A 19,387-nucleotide genomic window follows, 5' to 3' on the forward strand; every position below is an offset into this window, starting at 1 on the left:
CCAAGGCTACACCGGGGAACCCCATCTCAAAGAATAAAAAACAAACAAAAAGAAGACAGCTATTTAGGGTTTTAGTTAGGGTTTTATTGCTGTGAACATCCATCATGACCAAGGCAAAAGGCAACTCTTATAAAGAAAAGCATTTAATCGGGGCTGGTTTATAGTTTCATTACATTATAGTTATAGTTATAGTTTTAGTACATTATCGTGGTGGGAAACATGGCAGCACGCAGGCAGACATGGTGCTAGAGAGGAAGCTGAGAGTTCTACATCTTGATCTGCAGGTAGGAAGGAGGAGACTGCTAATCTGTGCCTAGTACTGGATGCTTCTAGCCTCTGCGCTGTCTTACCTGGGGCTAGAATGTTTTCAGCCTCTGAGACTTGCTGCTGAATAAGCGCACCCTCTCTAGTTCTTTCTGAGCTCTGCCTGGCTGATTCAACTCAGCTGTTCTGGCTCCAATCCTTCTCCAAGCTGACAGATTCAACCTGCCTTCCTCTGTCTTCTTCTGAATTGCTCTGCCTGGCCTCGTACTAACTTTGGCAATCTGTTCTATCTTTTGGCTCCTTCTCATTCTCTGGCTTGTTTTGTGTTTGCCTGTGTCTAGCTTGTTCTCTCTCTGCAACCAGTCTCTGTGTAACTGTCCCAGTAAAACTCCCTCTCTCCTCCGCACTGTTCTCTGTCAAGTCACCCCTCTTTCATCTCTGTTCTCGTGAGAGTTGAGCGTATCCTATTCCGTCAAATCTTTCTCTGATTCGTTTCTTTGTCCGCCACTCAATTAGACATCACTTTCAAATGTGGCTGCTTCTGTCTACAAACTAACTTTACCTTCACTGTTTGAGACTAAAGGTGTGTACTAAGGATGTGTCTGTATTCCAGCCAGAGGGATTAAAAATATGTGCTAAGGCTGGGCCACACCACAACTAGAAACAGTTTTTTTTTTGTTTGTTTGGGTTTTTTGTTGTTGTTTTTGTTTTTTTTTGAAACAACACAAATCTTGGGGTTCACAGTGTGATTGACTACCTTGCAGGAGTTTAGGGGTTCCTACTTATTCAAACCACCACAGCTATTAAGAATTGCAATATGTGCCACGGAGAAAAATTATAAAATGCAATGTACAGACAGAGGAAGAGACATCTATATTTGGAGTTAATAAGTTATAATTCTTGTGGATGACAGAAATCCAAATTTAGGTTTAAATAAGAGAATACAAGAGGGACTACAATAGGTAGAATCCTCTGGGTTTTCTAAAACTCAGAGCCTGGAATAGGAGGTGAATTGTTGACAGTTTTGGGGGGAAAGCATATGCCCAGCAAAGGTGAGGGGGAAGGAAGTTAGGGAAGCACAGTTAGGAGGGACTGTGAAATGGAGCACTGTCACGCTAGCCTTGAGCATATCAAGCCTGCGGAAAAACAATGTCATAAAATAGATGAGTTAAGAAGACTTCTCTTGGGATGTGTGGCTTCTGAGGCGGGCCAGAGCCGCACCTCTAGCTTCCAGAGGAGGGGCAAGGCCTCTGGGGCCCCTGGAGGGGGTCCCCGGCTGCTGTCCATCGCAGGCACTCGACCGTCGGTGCGGAATGGACAACTGCTGGTGTCAACCGGGCTCCCAGCCCTGGACCAGCTTTTAGGTGGAGGTTTAGCTGTTGGAACACTGCTTCTGATTGAAGAGGATAAATATAATATCTATTCGCCTTTGCTCTTCAAGTATTTCCTGGCAGAAGGAATCATCAATGGACACACTCTGTTGGTTGCATCTGCTAAAGAAAATCCTGCCAACGTTTTACAGGAACTCCCAGCACCACTACTTGATGACAATGGTAGAAAGGAGCTTGAAGATGTACACAGCACTAAACCTCCAGAGGCAGACGCTAACATGAAGATAGCCTGGCGGTACCAGCTACAACTCAGGATGGAGCAGGTTGGGCCAGTCTTATCGTCACGATTTGGTCACTATTATGATGTATCAAAAAGGATTCCTCAGGAGCTACTAGAGAGTTCAAATTGGCATGGATTCTTCCTTCCAGAACACACCCCTCCAGGTCTTAAAGGAGAACCCTGTTTTTTGTCCTGTGGCTACATGAAGCTGCTTCAGTTCTTTCAGAACATCATTTATACTGAAGGATTTGATGGAGCTAATCCCCAGAAAAAACAGAAAAACATTTTAAGGATAGGAATTCAGAACCTTGGCTCACCATTATGGGGAGATGACATTTGCTGTAAAGAAAACAGTGACAGGGTTTGGGGATTTAGCTCAGTGGTAGCGCGCTTGCCTAGCAAGCGCAAGGCCCTGGGTTCGGTCCCCAGCTCCGGAAAAAAAGGAAAAAAAAGAAAAAAAAAAGAAAACAGTGACAACTATCATAGGCTTACCAAGTTCCTCTACATTCTCCGTGGCCTTCTAAGATCCTCACTGTCAGCCTGCATCATCACAATGCCAGCACAACTTGTCCAGAATAAAGCAATTACTACCCGTGTGAGAAATTTGTCAGATACAGTAGTTGGTCTGGAATCTTTTATTGGTTCAGAGAGAGAGAGACCAACCCATTGTATAAGGATTATCATGGTCTAATCCATATACGGAAGATTCCTCGGCTTAATAACTTGACTTGTGATGAATCGGATGTCAAAGACTTAGCTTTTAAGTTAAAAAGGAAGCTGTTCACCATTGAGCGACTGCATCTGCCTCCAGACTTGTCAGACACAGTGGGTCGTTCAAGCAAACAGGATCCGGCACCATCCACCACTCTGCTGGGCACAGGCTGTAGCGGGATGACTGGAGGCAAGAAGCACCTGGACTTCTAGGGATGCTCCTTGGCCACCTTGTGCAAAGTTATCTGACCCTCTAATCTTTGAGAAACACAGGGTTACAAAATAGAGTCACCATTCTTCAGTTTGGGTTGTTTCGTTATTTGCTTTTTCTACTAGCCTCTGTACAAAAATAAATATGGCAGAAATGCTGTCATTTGACATTTAGCTGCTGTTATGTTTTTTTAAATACTAATTAATTTTTAAATAAACACCAAAAACTACCAAAAAAAAAAAAAAAAAGAAGACTTCTCTTGAGAGGTTGCAATGGTTCCTCAGAAGGAATGGAGAGCCTGTGATTCTCCGCGTCCTGAGTAGTGAGTGATGCTACTTAAAGGTTCTAACTTATAGGTTGTGACTTTCAAGGATCCATTCACAGGGGTCACCTAAGACCGTCAGAAAACACAGATACCATAAGTAGCAATGGAAATAGTTTTGTGGTTGGGGGTCACCACAACATGAGGAACTGTATTAAAGGTTCACAGTATTAGGGTGGTTGAGAGTCACTGCCCTAGAGAGTTTTAAGTGCCCATAGTGGAGTAAAGAACTTGTTATGCAAACTGTGGTAGAGCTAGATTCCCCTTAAAGAGAGCAACTGTGCATTGACGGCACGTGTCTTAAATCCCAGCACTCAAGAGGCAGAGGCATGTGTTCGAGGCCAGCCTGGTCTACAGAGTGAGTCCCAGGACAGCCAGGGCCACACACAGAAACCCTATCTTAAAAAGCAAAAAATAGAGATAGAAATAGATAGATAGATAGATAGATAGATAGATAGATAGATAGATAGATAAATAGACAGACAGACAGACAGACAGACAAACGGATGGATGGATGCTAGAGCATTTCAACTCATACTGCACTGAGGCACACTGGTTGGGATGGTGTCTGATGGTGATGGCTGAGGCTGCTGGTATCCTTATCATTTATTTCCCACTATCATAGCCTCCCCTGTGTCTTCAGATATCTTCACTTTGCATTAGTTTGCTTTAAAAGTATTGCCTGATATAAGGAAGTACAATGCCTGTGGGAAAAGAAGGGTACTCCTTGTTGCATTTGTATGGGGACGGGGACTGGCTTCTGATCACAGTGGATGCTCAGACACACGTACCCCTGGCTTGCTTTCTATCCTAGAACAGGGTAGCCACTACCTGAGGCTGGCAGTGAAGTCATCTTAAGGTGTGCAGCAGTAACTGCTCATCACAATGTATGAAGACATGGAAGTTTGCAGGATGCAGTTCTTGGAGACATGGGAAAATTAATCTCTCTCTTCTGGCTTTTGTTTGCTTTGTTTTAAAATATCCTATTCACTCGTGACACGGTCATCTAATGGCCACAAAGTTCTCTGCGCTCAGTGAGCTTCCATAGATGACCGTGGCAAGGGATTCCCATCAAAGGTCAAGGGGAGAAAGCTGAGAGCCATTGACTATGTTTTTAAACATAGCCACTGATGGTCACATTGCTAAATTCTCAGCTCCCCGCCTGGAAGGGAAGAGGTTTCAGCAAAATTGAACCTAGGATGCTATCTGACAGCAGTCTCTGCTCACTGGACACTGGAAACCAGGTGTGTTCCTGCCTTCCAGAGGGTTAATTTAGTGGTCACAAAGATGTTAGGGTGTGTACAGGAAGGCAATAAATGGCTATCGATGGGGGTGGGGTAAAGAGACCCCAAGATAATTTGGCTCTGTGCTTGCATTGTCCGACCTCTCCACACCATTAAACCTTGCGGAAGGTTCCGTGGAAGGTACAGACCCTTTCGAGCACATTGCTTCATATTACAGTGGCTACAGAGACGATGTGCACAGTTTTGAGGTTACTGTTTTAAAATGGTTGCTAAGATACCTAAATGAGATGACACCTGAGGGGCACCTGACAGGATTGCACTCAATAAGGTGACGTGTAAAGTCACCCAGGCTGGACACACAGGCTGGGGAAAGGAAGGAGGCCCCAGCCAAGCTCACACACACTCAGTCACTAGATTGAGTTTACTGCTGTTTTAGCATAAAAAAAGCTACAATAAAAATATATAGAATAAAATATTTAAAAAATGAGAGGAATATATTTTCTGCATCAGCAACCGTTAGAGAAACTGTTTATTGTGCTGGGATTCTTGAGTCTCTGGCTGGTGAGAGGCTCTTACCAGACTCCAAGCTGAGACCCTTCCCCCTCCTGTGTGCCCACTAGGCCCCTCTTTCCAGCTTGCAGCACTTAGAAATAGAAGAGATTATGCAATGGAAGCTCCAGGAAAGCAGAGAGTTCTAGAAAGGGTTGGAAGTAACAGCTCTGGTGCTGAGTACCAGTGTCCAGCAGAGGAAGAAGAAACAGGGGCCATTTGGCTTCATATTATGTGAATTTCTCTGTCTATGGGTACAGTTAGGGAAGGGATCATTTTCACTATGACACTATGATGGCCACAGCTTCTGACTTACATGTAAATCACAATTCTGTGTAAGTAGCAGGACTATGTGTAAGTAGTAGGATTATGTGTAAATAGTAGGACTATGTGTAAGTGGCAGGACTATGTGTAGGTCGTAGGGCTATGTGTAAATAGCAGGACTCTGTGTAAGCAGCAGGTCTGTGTGGAACTATAGGACTATCCCCTATAGAAATACTGTAGAGCAAACACCAAGGCATTAATAGTACTCTGCAGAAATAATGCCATTTTGTTTTTAGACCTGGCAATTTTGGGGAGATCTAGTTCTAGTTCACTGAGGCGAGTTCACTGAGTTCTCTCTTTACTCATCTTCTGTGCTATCCCACTGACAGCAGGGAGAGGTCAGAGACACAGATCCAGACCATCACCCTCACTAGGCTGAGAAGTTCCCTTAAGCTTTTAGGTGTCTTGTCGCAGACCCCGCTAGGGTTATAGCTTTGGTACTGAAGCAAATTTCAGGACTAGTCAGGTTAGTGAAGCAGACTCAGGGCTTTTACAAGGCATCTTACTATAGGCTTAGGAACGAAGGACAAAAGAAGGAGATGTACTCAGAAGAAAGTGTGATTTACTTAAGTGGGGGTCTGTGCTTCCCACGGAGAGTAGGGTAAAGTAAGGTGTACCCATGAGTGGGTACAGGCTTCTCTGATAGAGTACACAGGTTTTGTTGGGAGCAGCCTCAAGATGGTGGAATCAGCCTTCATGTTAAAAAGCAATTGTATGTCTCTGCTCCCAAACCCCGTGGGAGAGAGACCTCACCGCCTGATCAGGTGGGCACTCCTGAGGCTGCAGAGCGGAGGAGACCACCAACACTGCCCACCCCTGCCCACATCCCTGGCCCAAGAGGCAACTGTATAAGGCCTCTGGGTTCCCGTAGGGGAGGACCCAGGAGCGGCAGGATCCCTGCGCCTGAGACACCGCCCGAACCTGAAGGAAACAGACCGGATAAACAGTTCTCTGCACCCAAATCCCGTGGGAGGGAGAGCTAAACCTTCAGAGAGGCAGACACGCCTGGGAAACCAGAAGAGACTGCACTCTGTGCACATCCAGACGCCAGAGGAAAACACCAAACGTCATCTGGAACCCTGGTGCACTGAAGCTCCCGGAAAGAGCGGCGCAGATCTTCCCAGTTGCTGCCGCTGCGGAGAGGACTTAGGCAGTACCCCACGAGCAAACTTGAGCCTTGGAACCACAGGTAGGACCAACTTTTCCCCTGCAAGAAACCTGCCTGGTGAACTCAAGACACAGGCCCACAGGAACAGCTGAAGACCTGTAGAGAGGAAAAACTACACGCCCGAAAGCAGAACACTCTGTCCCCATAACTGGCTGAAAGAAAACAGGAAAACAGGTCTACAGCACTCCTGACACACAGGCTTATAGGACAGTCTAGCCACGGTCAGAAATAGCAGAACAAAGTAACACTAGAGATAATCTGATGGCGAGAGGCAAGCACAGGAACCCAAGCAACAGAAACCAAGACTACATGGCATCATCAGAGCCCAATTCTCCCACCAAAGCAAACACGGAATATCCAAACACACCAGAAAAGCAAGATCTAGTTTCAAAATCATATTTGATCATGATGCTGGAGGACTTCAAGAAAGACATAAAGAACTCCCTTAGAGAACAAGTAGAAGCCTACAGAGAGGAATCACAAAAATCCCTGAAAGAATTCCAGGAAAACACAATCAAACAGTTGAAGGAATTAAAAATGGAATTAGAAGCAATCAAGAAAGAACACATGGAAACAACCCTGGACATAGAAAATCAAAAGAAAAGACAAGGAGCTGTAGATACAAGCTTCACCAACAGAATACAAGAGATGGAAGAGAGAATCTCGGGAGCAGAAGATTCCATAGAAATCATTGACTCAACTGTCAAAGATAATGTAAAGCGGAAAAAGCTACTGGTCCAAAACATACAGGAAATCCAGGACTCAATGAGAAGATCAAACCTAAGGATAATAGGTATAGAAGAGAGTGAAGACTCCCAGCTCAAAGGACCAGTAAATATCTTCAACAAAATCATAGAAGAAAACTTCCCTAACCTAAAAAAAGAGATACCCATAGGCATACAAGAAGCCTACAGAACTCCAAATAGATTGGACCAGAAAAGAAACACCTCCCGTCACATAATTGTCAAAACATCAAACGCACAAAATAAAGAAAGAATATTAAAAGCAGTAAGGGAAAAAGGTCAAGTAACATATAAAGGCAGACCTATCAGAATCACACCAGACTTTTCGCCAGAAACTATGAAGGCCAGAAGATCCTGGACAGATGTCATACAGACCCTAAGAGAACACAAATGCCAGCCCAGGTTACTGTATCCTGCAAAACTCTCAATTAACATAGATGGAGAAACCAAGATATTCCATGACAAAACCAAATTTACACAATATCTTTCTACAAATCCAGCACTACAAAGGATAATAAAGGGTAAAGCCCAACATAAGGAGGCAAGCTATACCCTAGAAGAAGCAAGAAACTAATCGTCTTGGCAACAAAACAAAGAGAAGAAAAGCACACAAACATAACCTCACATCCAAATATGAATATAACAGGAAGCAATAATCACTATTCCTTAATATCTCTCAACATCAATGGCCTCAACTCCCCAATAAAAAGACATAGATTAACAAACTGGATACGCAATGAGGACCCTGCATTCTGCTGCCTACAGGAAACACACCTCAGAGACAAAGACAGACACTACCTCAGAGTGAAAGGCTGGAAAACAACTTTCCAAGCAAATGGTCAGAAGAAGCAAGCTGGAGTAGCCATTCTAATATCAAATAAAATCAATTTTCAATTAAAAGTCATCAAAAAAGATAAGGAAGGACACTTCATATTCATCAAAGGAAAAATCCACCAAGATGAACTCTCAATCCTCATCTTCGGTTGGTTTATATACAAGTGTGCAATTTCTAGGCTTGAAAGTAAAATGATGCTATCTGGTGCTGGATAGAGGAGCCTTATTTTTTATTATGGCAGCTTGCTATTTTTGTAACATGGTGATTTGGTTGAACACAATAAAGTACAGTAGTAACTGATCTCCCCCTCTTCCTGGATGAGTGAGGAGATGATTAAATGTTGATGTCAGCATCCATGAGCATATTCAGATGAGCTTCTGCTTCTGTTGAAAAGGATGCTGTGTTTGATTGTGGTCCGAAGCTTTGAAGCACTACTTGGCATCTCCTTCCTTGGAGGTCTCACTGTTTAAACATAACAGATTTGATAGCTTGTTGGTAAGGTGAGGTCCAGCTTGTCTCCACTAGGTCATCTTCATGTGAATCCGGTGGTTATACGGTTTTGTTCTAGGGATATTTCATTTTTTTAATAACGGTTTTAGTTGACATTCATGGAGAGAATGAATCCTTAGAACTGTGCCACTAGTGAAAGGAAATCCTGTCTAGAATATGTTTCTTTACAAAGCTGTGTCACACCATCCTTTGGGCCCTCTGCTGGAAAAGTAGAATCAAGTCTCAAATAATGCCTTTTAAATTGTATCCTCTAGTATTATAGATGTAGGACAGTACTGTATCATATCTCTGTGGATGTAAAATAGCTTGTACCTGCTTTATGATACGTAGTAGTGACCGTGCTTTATCAGAACTGTTTTTAATGATGTTGCTCAGAATGTTTTCTTTCCAGATGATGATTGAGAAGCTAATTTAAAAAAAAATGGTGCCAGGTACCACAAGAGTAACAGAACTGTGCTGTTTTCTCGGGTTTTGTTTTTTTACTTTTTTTTTTTTAATGGAGTGTGCTGGATGTCTCTACAGTTTTGTTCAGATGACTGCAGAACCTGGAAAAGCTGTTGCTGCTGTTGATGCATAACACACTGCTATTATTGGTCTTTTTATATAAATATAAATATATATATACAGATATATAATTTGAATTTTTTGAAACTTTACCTGTGCTGTCAACTTTCGAAAAAAGTATCCCCGTTTACTGTGTTGAGTTGGCACTGTACAGAAATTAACAGCCATATTGGTCTAGAAATGTTGAACTTAAGTTTTTTCCATTTGTACAGGGGTAACACACTGTATTAAATATGTAAGGTCTTATATACGTGGGTTTGATTACAAAAACTAATAAAGTATTCTCTAAATTAAAAAAAAAAGCAATTGTATTTTAGCCTTATGTTAGATCAAAAGCAGCCATACCCAAGCCTGCTCCTGCACATCTGCTTGAACTCAGTAGACAGAATAAACCTGGTTGCCAGATCGTTTAGCACCGGTGGTCAGGTCACTAAACAACCCACCCTACTGTTCCCCCCACTGACCGATTTACCCAGTCAATATCCTGGTCATCGAGCCAGGCCCATTCTTTTGTGATTACCTAACCCCTCCCCACATCTTGCTTCTACCAGTATATCTTCTGCCTGAGAAAAATGAAAGATTGTCAGCTTGATCAGACTTCTTGACTTGCTGTCTGTTCTTTGTGTCTCTTGTCCCCCATTCTCTTCTAGGTGGACTCCAGACCCTGGTCGACTGCCCTGCGAGTTGGGGCAAAGTTTCAGCATTAATCATGTGTCCTTTTGGTGCCTCTCAGGTTACATCTCAAAAGGTTGCTAAGAAAAACTTTGTTAATAGGAGAATGGAGTTGGTCCATGAAAGGAGCTGGTATATAATTATGCCTTAGAGTTCTTCAGGTTGGGAGAACATTAGAACAAAACAACAACATATTAAAGGCATAAAGCAAAGGAGAGGCTTCCCTTCAAACCATTAGAGGATATTCGCTAAAAGTAAAAATGAGAGCTAGGGAGAGAATGGGAGGCCATTATGAGGTATGGAGGACTGAATAAAAAATGCCCCCCATGGAGGTGGTACTGGCTGAGGAGGCTTAGAAGTGCAGCCTTGCTGGAGGACGAATATAACGCCATGTTTGAGATGATACAGCTTTGGCCTACTTAAGGTTGTCTCTCTCTCTCTCTTTCTTGTTTGTGACTAAAGATGGGATCTCTCAGGGCCCTGATCTTGCTACCATGTCTACAACTTGTGGCCATGCCTTCTCCTGGCCATGATGGACTCTTATCCCTCTGGAATGATATGCATAACAATCTATTATTATTATTATTATTATTATCATCATCATCATCATCATCATCATCATCATCATCACAGTGGTTTTATCACAGCACTATAAAAGCAACTAATACAAGAGGGGTGGGGATGGGGTAGTCATCCCCAGAGGAGCCTTTGGAAAAATCCCATGAACAAAGGAAATATATGACATTGTATTTTCCAGGGCTAGTGGGAAGTTTTATACTCTGTGACTTGGTCTGGTATAGCCTACATAACAAAGGAACATGGAGGAGTCAGATAAGGAAGGACTATAAATCAGGAGCTATAAAACCTCAGCGCAGAATAGCCTCTTAATGCTTAGTCCCAGTGGCCTGATTTCTTCTGGCTGTGAGATTTGGTTTGTAAGAATGATTGTTGGGGTATGCTCTAACACACACACACACACACACACACACACACACACACACACACACACACACACTTTCTTTGTGTCTGTCTTGCCTGTCTATCTTACACATACACATATACTTTTTGTGTCTGTCTTCTCTCTCTCTCTCTCTCTCTCTCTCTCTCTCTCACACACACACACACACACACACACACACACACACAGGCACACGCACACCATCCCTTCTCCTTTGATGAGTACCAAGATAAGGTGGTGCTTGAAATGCCTTGGATAGAATTACAATATGATAAATGGAAACCAGAAGCTAAGAGATCTGCTCTGAGCAAACAAAGGGCGTACTGTAAATGGAGTTCTGCTGGGATTCCTAGAAAGCTGTGGGTTCGCTGCTGAGAATGCTTTTAAGTTGTTAATTGTGCTAGAATTCCTGCCCGGCGGCAGTTGCTGCTGGGGCTGCTGCTGGGGCTGCTGCTGGGGCTGCTGCTGGGGCTGCTGCTGGCAAAGATTTCAACTGGATTCTGGAGTGAGGGGCTCAAATCTCCCTGTCTTTCTATCCTGCCTCACAATTTTCTAAATAATGGGTGTCTTTTCTAGAAGAAGAAAGGCAGAGATAAACTCTTGTGCTCTGTGAAAGCATTCACCTGTCCTTAGAAATGCTTTGGCCAATGAGCTGAGGCAGGAATAGAAGATGGGGCATCTGACAAAGAGGGCAGAGGATTCTTGGAAATAGTGAGGTGCGGAGGTGGGGGGATTCACCCCAGGATGCTGATGGTATGGATGCATGAAAGCTGAGCACAGGTAACCAGCCATGTGACGGAACTTAGATTAGAATGAATAGGATAAGTTATGAGTTAGTGGAGGACACACAAAGCTCTGGGATAGGCATTTGTAACTATATTTAAGTCTCAGAGTCCTTATCTAGGAGCCTGGGGCTGGGAGGAAAAACATGGCCGCAGATGGCACTGACTACAGAGAAGTCTTGAAACTGTTCCTATGGAAAGTGAGTCTCCAGTGTCTGCTGCTGATCTACCTCAACTTGAGCGCTCTGAGTTGATGGCTCCTTTTACATGGTAATGAGTTGACTTATAACTGGAAGCCCCTTCTGTAGCTAGAATCTGGTCCCTAAAAACACCAAGGCAACATAAGAATGTTGGGACTCATAGCCTCTCCCTAAAGAAGGGAGGGAAGAAAGCTGAAGGGTTAGTTGTTCGGGAATAGGCAATGTTTAAATTAATTATGGCTACATAATGAAGATAACTTAAAACCCCCCCAAACAAGAACCATGGAATTAGAGAACATATTGTAGCCCTGCAACCCTGTCTTACTGGAAAATGCATGTTTCATCTATATTCTTTGTGATAAACTTTAAAATAATCCAGTAAATGTGTTTCCTTAAATGCTGTCGGGAACAAAAATTATTCACAATCAACAAGGGAATTGGGGAACTCTGACGTAGCTGGATGTTCAGAAGCACAAGTCAAGCAACCTCTTTTGGTATCTAGAGTAAGCTAGCAGAAGTCAGGGACCCAGCCTTTAAGTTCTGAGACCTGATGCTATTTCCAGATAGACAGTGTCAGAGCCACCAGATCGGCAGCTACTCAAATGGCATCCACTGCTGTGAGACTGCCTGCTTGTTTGATAGTAGAGATGGGTAAGAGCATAGAGTGTAGTGTGGAGTGGAAGGGGTCACACCGGAAGTTAACAAATGAAGGGCAGCCAAAGGCAGAGAAGCAGCTTTGTGTGGGCTTCATTCCTCCAAGAGGCTCTGTTCAGAGAGTCCTGGCTAAAAGATGTGGGAGAAAAGGATACTATGTAATGAATCCTTAGAGATCACCAAGCCCACATCTGTTCAGGTCTTTGAGCTGGACCACAGTCTAGGTCTGGCACAGCTCCAAGTTTGTATCATCCTTCAATAAACACTCTTCTTTTCTGTAAATATCTATGTGTCTTTGTACCGTTCACTATGAGTAGGCACAAGAACCTAGAAATCAGCAGCTCTTCTCCAGACCCAGATCCATGCCTGCAACAGGGACAAATGTCACTCCTCTTAGGGTCTCAGAAACCTTTTATATTGATTGTGATTGTGTTACTTTTTATATGTGTGTGCATGTGTGTGCGCACGTGCTTGTGTGTGTGTGTGTGTGTGTGTGTGTGTGTGTGTGTGTGTGTGTGTGTGTAATGATTAGCCTCAACTGCAAACTTGGTGAAATTTAGAATCACTACAGGAAAAGAAATCTCTGGGTGCATCTGTGAGGCATTATCTGGGTTTGGTTAATTGAGGTGGCAAAACTCATCCTAAACATGGGTGCTACTATGCCAGGGACCAGGGCTCCTGGCTGATGTAGAGGAGAACACTGCTGAGCCGGAGCACGGTGTGCTCTGCTTCCTGACTCTGCATGTGACATGTTCAGTTGCATCAAACTCCAGACTGTTACTTCCTCCTCATGACGGACTGTACCCTTGAGCTGTGAGCCAGTACGAATCTCTCCTCCACTACGCTGCTTCTTGTCAGTGCTCGGTCACAGAAACAAGAAAAGCAGTGAACACGGTGGCTTAGGGTAAATGGAAGCAGAGAGTTTGTGTTTTCAACCCAGTAGCTTTTCATTTGCTCCAGCACCATTTTTGAACTGAATGTCATTAAGGATTCACTTTGATATCATGTTTCCATCAATACGAGAAGGTTGTGTGAAGTGTACTGGGAAAGTTGAGGAGTATACTGAAGAGAAAGAGCTGAAAAGGGGATTCCAGAGGCGTGAAGGTTAACGTGAAAGAATCCAGTTGGCAAGAGTAGACCCCTCCCACTGCTGCCTACACAGAACAAGATAGGTGCGTGTGCGAAAGCCCCTGAACCTGAACGTGGTGATACTGCATGAGTATCATTGAGGGTCAGTAAGATCAGGGCTTTTGTGTGTTGGTCTATCCTCGATCTCCAGACCATTTCCCCTCATGAATGCCTTTTTCTTCATTAATAAACCATCTATTTCTGTCACTCTGTGTCCTCTGACCAATTCTTCCTGGTGGTATGGAGGAATCTGGAAATCTGTGTGTGCCACCTGGATTTAGATCCACAGCCATCACAGAACTAAGTCTACACAGCCTGGGAGCTAAAGAAATGCTGGAGGTCACATAGATACTGCAAATTCCAGCTGACTCCTACTGTTACACTGGGATTGATGGAGGAGACATGGGAAATTAGAAAGCACACAGCCATCTCCAGAAGCAGAACTGCTTTCTTTGGTTTCTTTGGAACAATGGAAGAGTCGTAGCATCTGAGAGAGAGAGAGAGAGAGAGAGAGAGAGAGAGAGAGAGAGAGAGAGAGAGAGAGAGAAGAAGGGAGGGAGGGAAAGAGGGAGGGAGGGAGTGTTGGGGATTCGTTGGACAGAAAAGGTAGGGATAGAAGATTCTACCTGCAAGTCAATTTTGCAACAATCTCAAAAATGATAGATGCAACTCAAATAGGTATATGGATCAGAAATACCTAACAATTCATGATATCATCAGTAAGGTCAAATTTCTGGTACACAGCTTCTCAGTCCACCTGAGGCTTTATGTCGTTAACCTTTCACCTGGGTTAACCGTTAACCTGATGTCATCAGGGTTGTTCCAAGATCGGTAAGAAATTAGAATTTAGTACTAGCCCCAGGTAGGTATCGGAATAGTGACATCTGGTGGTGTTAATTAAGCAAAAGCTCTATAGCACGCCATCTTGAAAAGTCCAGCACAGCCAACTGTGTATTCATGTTGAAATCAAGCATGTGAGTGTATAAGAAGCCAAAACAAGCAAGGCAGCTAAGAAGTAAGAATGGGAAAGATATATTAGTTGGACACTTAAAGGAGAGCATGGTTATTTCTAAAGCAACCCCTTCTAGACAAAGGAAGTATAGAGCGTTATTTGGAAAGGTTATGCATGCCCACATGGGAAAGGATTTCAGAGGCAGGCACACTGTGGATTATTGTTAGTTAAGGAGCGTCCACTGTTTAAGGACACTGTATACCGTTCAGTGAGGAAGGATATTGAAATGTTAGACACAGTCAGCTCAAGGTAACGTAATGAACAGTCGTAAGGTTAAAATGGCTGAAAAGAACACTTTCGGGGGCACTCAGATTGTCACCATAAATACAACAGACAAAAGTGCCTCTGGGCATGCTCAGTTTATATCAGTTCTAGAAGACAACAACAGCAAAAAAGACTTTTATAGGCACATTAATCTAGACTTTGCCTCAATTATATTTTTAAAAGCTTTGAAAAAATTTCATTAACTTTAATGTGTGAGAAGTCATTGGGGATGAAAATCAAATTATAATATATTCAGCACCCCCCATTCTTCCCCTTCACAGAGAGTTTCTTGTTTTTTATCATCGGATAAGCTTAAAGTCTAAGGATGCCAGCTGTGGTGGAATGTGCCTATAACTCTACAATCAGAGACAGAGGCAGAAGGATTGTTGCAAGTCTGAGGTCTGCCTGGTCTACATTGGGAGTTCTAGGCCAGCCAATACTACAAAATAAAACCCTGTCAAATACCAAAGAAAACCCAGAAAACCAACTAACCAGGGCTCATGGAGGCTCACAGAGACTGAACTAACCATCAAGGGCTCACAGAGACTGAACTGACCATCAAGGAGCCTCATGGGTCTGACCTAGGTTCTCTGCATATATGTTATAGCTGTGTGCTTAGTCTTCTTGTGGGAATCCTAAGAGCAGGAACAGGGGCTGTGTCTGACTCTTTTGACTGCTTTTGGGACCCTTTTCTTCCCACTGGATTTCCTTGTCCAGACTTAATATGAGGGGAAATGCCTAATCTTACTGCAACTTGATATGCACGTTTGGTTGATATCTATGGGAGGCCAGAGGCCTGCTCTTTTCTGAAAAGAAATAGAAGAGGAGTGGATAGAGGGCTCCAGAGGGAAGGAGGGAGGGGAACTGCTTTTGGGGCATATAGCATTATATGAGAGAATAATTTTTTAAAAGCAGAAAAAACTCATTAAGATCATTAGAATTTTAAAATCAATTAAGAATGCCAATGAGACTTTACTGGGTATATTTGAGAATGACTTGAGGATGCTACAAGACTTCTCAGATGATCAAGCTTTCCATATTGTCAGTGTATTGAGGAATGTGTGCATGTGGTGTGTGTGTGTGTGTGTGTGTGTGTGTGTTCAAGTACAGGAGCCCTTGGGGAACAGAAGAGGGTATCAGCCACCCAGTTGGTTGTGAGAGTGAAACTCAGGTCTTCTGCAAGAGCAGCTAGCAAGCACTCTTAACTGCTGAGCCATCTCTCCAGCCTCAGTAAGTATTTTTAAAAAGTGATACTTTTATTGTTTTGTTAGCTAAATTCCTGAGACACTGTCAAGTGCTTTTATAAAAGTAGCACATCATATCTGAGTCTTTTGGCCAATTGTCTAACGTCTTTCTCTGTACGTAATTACAAGGCAAATTTATTTCATTTATGTATACAGTGACTATTAAGTTTTTCCTAATAAAAGATATAAATTTGATTTTTTAAGCAGTAAAATATTTTCACCCAAAATCACAGTTCTTTTGGACACATATTATCTTAACTGCTTAGTGGTTTGGCTTGTCTAATTAAAGGAATATATGACCATTCTACTCCTGCGAATCATGGTGAGGAACATATCCAAGGCAGCACGAGTATGAGTTTGAAGACGAATCTTTGCTACCATTCGCTAGACCCACCCTATTTTTTCTCAGTTTCCTGCCAGAGCCACACAGTTCTGATGATGTACGGAGGGCATTTCTCAGTGTGCTTGGACTTTCAGTGTTCAGAGCAGCGGAAGGCTGGTTGCTGTGTGTATTTTGTGTATTTTTATAAATAGAGATGAGGTTTATACTTTGTTGGGATTGGTGATTTGTGCTATTAGACAGGAGAAGAACTTACATAAAACATTAGGGGGAAACTGAGAATCACAATTAAAGAGAAAAATAACATTTGTAACTAGTTATTAGCACACGATCATCAGACTGAACCTACGAGATATTAAATAAAAAGTCACACCACCTTCAGGAAATACACTAACAACCAGGTAGTGTTTCCTTAGGATATAGTGGGCATATCTTCATAATGGTAAACTTAGAGAACCATGTGTAAAACGTACATGAGAACTCAAATATTAACATTTCCTCTCAAAAACCCCTCACAATTCTTAAGCACTTACTTACTACACATTTGTAGAACTGGAATTTCCTGACCAATGTGCTTAGTATTATAGTATGCCACGGATTGTTAAAATATATTGTAGTTAATGAAGACATTACAAATACAGGTGAAAAAAATACTTAACAACACACATTTTTCTTACTTCATCATCTCCATTCTTCTACCTTTCCCAACCAAAGATTTTTACCACTAAATATAATTTTAATATTATACTGATATAATGCTGAATTTTAAGTATTAGAAATCTGCTTAATTGCTGGTTATAGAGACCTGAAGGAAAAATGGCTTCGACACCTACTTATTTTGATTTTCACCTAAGACGATGTACTTAGTTGTAGATTCTGGGTGTCACTGGCTAGGCACTGTACGCCCAAAGGCAGAGCAGTGAGGGAACTGACTGCAACGGATGCAACCGACCACTTCTTGGATTTGAGAATGGCTCCACGGGAGTCAATCCAGGCCTGATACTGTAAGTCTGGTCAAAAACCCGGAGCTGTGAATGGCACGGGCCCAAAGCGGGAATCCATCTCATTGTGTTAAATGGACATGTTTATGTTTGCAGCCATAAATTAGTGCTGTTTCCAGCTTTGCCTGGAGAAGCTTCTTTTTTCCAAGTGGGTGGAGTTTAATGCAGAGAGTAAGTGACTGTTTAGTTAATGGTCCTAAATGGTATTTTTATATTATTGGAAAGGAATAATCTTGGTGTCATACAACGAACTCATAATCAAAGCGACAGTATCTCGTTTGGAAAGTAGTGTCCTGGAAACCAATCCAGGCGGGCTAGCAAACTGCCAAATGACCCCTATCTTTTACCCTGACATATGTGGTGACTGCATCTTGCCCTAGTGGTGGGAGCTCAACTGTACAACCTGACATTGTTGACTAACTGATACAAAGGGAAAGGGTGGAGCTCAGTAATATAGGCCTTTGCACTACTTCTCAAAAACCCTGTCCCCGTTAATTATACATTAAATGTCTATTACTGTTTGTATTGTCTGTTCTTCTGAAGTGGTAACCCTAACTGCCACTAAGGGATTAGGCAATGATAGAATGTCTTCTTAAAAAAAAATCAGTATGCTCGAATCTCACTCAGAAGGGCAAATAGTCATTGGAGATAGATGGATGGGTGGGGAGAAGAAAATCAGGTGTAGGGAGAGCCGGGGAGAGAGCCAGGGGAGTGAAATCCATGGACAGGGCAGGGGTGGGGTGGGGTGGGGGAATGGGGGCCATGGGGGAATAGGTGGGGAATGCATCTCTAGATCAGGGATTGGGGAGGCTCCAAGGTGTCTATGAGGGTGATTGGCCCAATTTGAGATTCATGCCATGGGCAAGAACCAATCCCTGATACTACTGATGACATTCTATTACGTTTGCAGACAGGAACCTAGCATAACTGTCCTCTGAGAGGCTCTACCCAGCAGCTGACTGAAACGGATGCAAAGACCCACAGTCAAACATTGGATGGAGCTCGGAGAGTCTCGAGGAAGAGTTGGGGAAAAGATTAAGGAACTCCATAAGAAAACCAACAGAGTCAACTACCCTGGACACCTGGGGGCTCCCAGAGACTGAACCACCAACCAAAGAGCATATTCGGGCTGGACCTAACCCCCCTAACTACCTCACATATGTAGCAGAGGTGCAGCTTGGCCTTTATACAGGTCCCCAAACAAATGGAGCAGGGACTGTCCCTGACTCTGTTGCCTGCCTGGCGATCTTCTCCCCCTAACTGGGCTGCCTTGTCTGGCCTCAGTGGGAGAGGATGTACCCAGTCCTGCAGTGACTTGATATACCAGGGTAGGTTGGTACCCAAGGGAGACCTCTCCCTCTCCGAGGAGAGAGAGAAAGAAGGGCTGTGGGAGGGGGAAACTGGGAGGAGGGCTGCGATTAGGATGTAAAGTGAATAAATAAATTAAAGGGAAAAATTTAGTGCTAATTTTAAAAATATTTTTTTGAGATTATAATATGGTTACATTATTTATTTACTCTTTTCCTCTATCCAAACCCTCTCATATACCCCTCCCTGCTTTATCAAATCCATGACCTCTTTTTTATCATTAGTTATTGCTGTGTGCATATATGTATGCATATACATTTGTCTGTACATTTATAGACATGTATATTTACATATGTATACATGTACAGATACATATTTATACATATACACACATATATTACTAAATATAACCTGCCCAGTCTGTATGAAGTTATTTGTATGTTTTCAGACTGACCATTTTGTTCAGTTTGTTCTATGATACCTTCTACACCTGAGAGTCTCTCTCCCGTCTCTTGTACTCTGTTGGTGATGCTTGTGTCTGTACTTCCTGTTCTTTTTCCTAGGTTTCCCAGCCTCAAGGTTGCCTTCATTTGTGTTTTCTTAATTGTTTCTATTTCCATTTTTAGGTCTTGGACCATTTTGTTCATTTCCTTCGCCTGTTTGATTGTATTTCCCTGTATTTCTTTAAGGGATTTATTTGTCTCCTCATTAAGGGCATCTATCTGACCATTTTCTGTATTTCTTTCCTGTAATTATTTATATCCTCTT

At 42.9% G+C, this 19,387-nt stretch overlaps 1 pseudogene; it reads left to right on the top strand.

The window, feature by feature from the left end:
* The first annotated feature begins 1,363 nt into the window (after positions 1-1,363).
* Positions 1,364-2,880, top strand: Elp4-ps1 (elongator acetyltransferase complex subunit 4, pseudogene 1; annotated as a pseudogene).
* The last annotated feature ends 16,507 nt before the right edge of the window (positions 2,881-19,387 follow it).

This window comes from Rattus norvegicus, chromosome 2 (genome assembly GCF_021556685.1).
Source record: "Rattus norvegicus strain SHRSP/BbbUtx chromosome 2, alternate assembly SHRSP_T2T, whole genome shotgun sequence".
NCBI classification, from domain to species: domain Eukaryota; kingdom Metazoa; phylum Chordata; class Mammalia; order Rodentia; family Muridae; genus Rattus; species Rattus norvegicus.